The sequence below is a fragment of the Rhagoletis pomonella genome, unplaced genomic scaffold (genome assembly GCF_013731165.1).
Source record: "Rhagoletis pomonella isolate Grant_MI unplaced genomic scaffold, Rhpom_1.0 Rhpom_scaffold_00840, whole genome shotgun sequence".
NCBI lineage: Eukaryota > Metazoa > Arthropoda > Insecta > Diptera > Tephritidae > Rhagoletis > Rhagoletis pomonella.
In genome coordinates this window covers 36,088-39,700 of record NW_023459394.1, presented here as the reverse complement: position 1 = coordinate 39,700, position 3,613 = coordinate 36,088, and positions in this window count along the sequence as shown.

Below are 3,613 nucleotides of genomic sequence, written 5' to 3'. Positions count from 1 at the left end.
AAAAAAGACAGAAAATACGAAGAACAATCAAAAAATACATTTATTTTAGAAATGTTTATATTACAAGTAAAAAGAGAAAAACTATGAACTAGTTTCATTATATGAAAAATTTGTACTTTGAATCTTTCACTATTTTATCCTTTCGAGTTTCTAACTCATAAAACTTTAATCTGTATAGTTGTAGTAACATTGAACCACAAAATGCATTTTGAAGTTTTCTGGCAGCATTTTCATTCGATTTTCGCGAAGAAAAGCCTTGAATGTACTAAATGTGCGCTCGACGTAAGTTGATACAAGTGGAGCCCAATTTAAATATGGAACGTTTCCTCGCCCTTCACAATTTTATCCACACCCCTTATTGTCTCCAAGCCTACGTTAGCTGAGAAAACGGCTTTGAATTTTTCCAACACCAATTTGGCAAGAGGTCCCTGCGCTTCTATAAGCCGCATGGGCATGTGTATATTTTTTAATCTTAAGAAAAAAATTGTAAATGCTATAATCACTTTTTTAAAGGTAGAAAAGGCAAAAAAAGGCAAATATCTTAAAAAAGGAAAAAAAAAGGCAAATATCTTAAAAAAGGCAAAAAAAGGCAACATCAAATGTGTATACATGGAATCAGGGAAAGCTAAATCGTGGACATTCTTAATCGAATATACTCTATCTCTTTAGCAGAAAAAAGGCAATTTCCATAAAATCCGTTCCCTGCTTATTAATATCCTTATAATGGAGAATCAAAACATTTAAAATAAATAAAAAATTTATATGTATTGTTTTTTCTGCTTTTCTTTACTCTCAGGCTTCACCAGGCGCCCACTTTTCTCATTAGTCAATCTTACCCGCACTAAGTTCCATTTATTAGATATAAAAATATAAACGCAATCATTATAATAAAATAGCATGCAGATACACCATTATACTGAAAAGTGTACGCTTGGAATATACTTTAACTACACGTATGCATGTACGTAATTTACGTATATGTAGATACATACATATATGTTTCCACCATAATTCATATACATATTTGTGCATATTCCCACATTCCTTCCAACTGAAAAGCATTTGCTTGCATTACTTACATATCCATATGAACATATATGCAGGTATGCATTTTGTTATGCATACAGCGTACAATGCATAACAAAATGCATACCCAAAACAAACGCGAAAAATATCTCCCATACAACGTCGTTGAAAATTTTTCGCGAAGTTTATCGCGATAAGCTGTTTTGAGTGATTGCGAATGGATTATTTGCATCGTTTTTCTTATTTATGAGAGGCCGACATCGGCAATGCTCGGACTTCTCATATTCGAGTGAGAGGAAATTTCTTTGCTTGTTTCGATCGCGAATGAAAAGCAGCGACAATTTTTTTGTCGATCGCATTCCGAATGTGAGAGATGATAAATTTGTTTGCATTTTTCACTCGCGATAAAGGAATGCAAAACTAGACTTGGAATATTATCGATCGCGAACGTGAGAGAATGTGAGTGAGAATTTCCGAACCCCGTCAGCTATATGTGGCGTGTTCTCGAGTTGGGGAAACCATCCTCACTCTTCATTTACGTTCCGGATCAGAAAACAAAAAATTAAATTTAAAAAAAAAGCCTTTTATTATACCACGCTTTTATAAATGGACTAAAAAGTAGAAAATAATATATCTCCGTCCCATAGAAGCTCCGCGGATTATTGAAAATGTCATTACATTACTTGATTTTCCGCCCCGTACACGTAAATATTTAATTTAAAGAAATTAGTATTTTTTCCTGTGCATTGCTTAATTCAACACACATTCGGGCAGGTTCTGCAATTCACTTCCGAGTGGCAGGGGTTGAGCCAATTTGAATTCAAAGCAAACTTGACTCAAATTCACTCGGAAGTGAAATGCAGAACCTGCCGGTATATCTTTTTTTATGTTTCGATCTTTTTGTTGTGATATAGAAGTAATTATTTCTATACTAGTTAGGATTAATATGTAATCTATTCTAGCAGCAATTATCTGCAATTCTTTTGGAAAAGACTCATCTAACTAACAAACATACTTCTCTTCGAAAATATTGCAAGTATTAGAAATCATAAATATACGAAGGTAATTAACTTTAAACGACGTAGTAAAGTATAAAAGAGTAAGCTGTTATTTTTTTCTTCATCTTCTGTTATCTGTTTCAGAAAGTCACAAAACTTAACCCTCAAACGGGCAAACCCGTAAAAATGCTCAGATCAAGCTGACATTTTGTGTGCATGTAAATATAGGCAAAATATCCTTAAGATTGAGTTTTCAGATAAAAATTTTGTGTGGAATTATTGTTATGTGAGAAATACTCAACACCGTCTCAGGACGGTCTTGCCGGTTTGCGCGTGAATAAAATTGTAATTATGTAGACATGTTTTTAGAACAATTTTATTAGGAAACATAAGTTATTCAGGCAATTTTTTTTAAATTAATCAATTTCATTTGACTTCGAGGCATGAACATAAATGAAGGTCACATTTGGAACAAGTGACTTGTGTGTCTGATTTCTTACAATATTTGCACCGTTTTTCCCCTTTTCTATCCATCCAAATCGGGAAATGATCTTGGCCATCGAATCGAACATCATCAACTTGATGAAGAGCTTTTCTTCCAGTTATTGAGGGGCTAGGCTGTTGAGATACCGAGCGATCGATACCTTGCACAGATGATTGTCTACCTACAGGCCGTTTTTTCTTTGAAAGAAACAAGACCAGGAGCTATTTCCTCACGGAATTGCGGAAGATTGTATTGTTGTTCTTCTTCGGATACATTGCTGGAATCATTTGCTTTCTCAGCACGCACACATTTGTACAAAATATAGGCATTCGTAGCCGCCATATCCACAAAATGATAAAAACGTCACATCATAATATTTTAGCCTGAATATGGTAGCGACCCATAAGACTGTCCATCCACCCATGTGAGCATTGTATTCGCGTATGATTTGCGGACAGTTTATTATATGAAGTGTTTTTGTTTTCTATCATATCGGGACACCTTCGCTGTTTGCAGATCAGAATTCGCTCTCAAAATACCAGAATTCGCTCTTCAATACCAACATATGTAGATGCCAGGCGCACACATTTGTTATACGTCCATAAAACCGTATTCAGATCGATTCCTTGAGCTGAGGTCATGTATTCGGTGGAAAAACTTCTTCTCTCTTTGCGGACCTCGCCGTCGGTCGGTAACTTGCAACCTGGTATGCGGTTAGCTGTAAATAAAAATATAATCATGCACTTTTATCAACAAAAACTGCTGAAAACCCAATTACCTCTCACTGTGCCTAAACTGTAAATTCCACGAGCTCGCAAATATACCAACAGAGGCAATGATGTATAGAAGTTGTCAAAGTAGAGTATGTGTGGAACGAAATCGGGAATTGTTTGTGATAAACGAATAACAATATTTGATGTGTTGTAGATTTCGAAACGGTAGGCAACGCCATTCGTATGGCAAAGCACAAACAACTTTACGGCCCATTTATGCGGCTTGTTTGGCATATATTGGCGAAGATGGTGCTTCGTCTTTGTGCTGCACATCATTACATCGACGCAAAGCCTGACTGACTTCTGGACTGAATCGAATCGGTCGTTTAGTT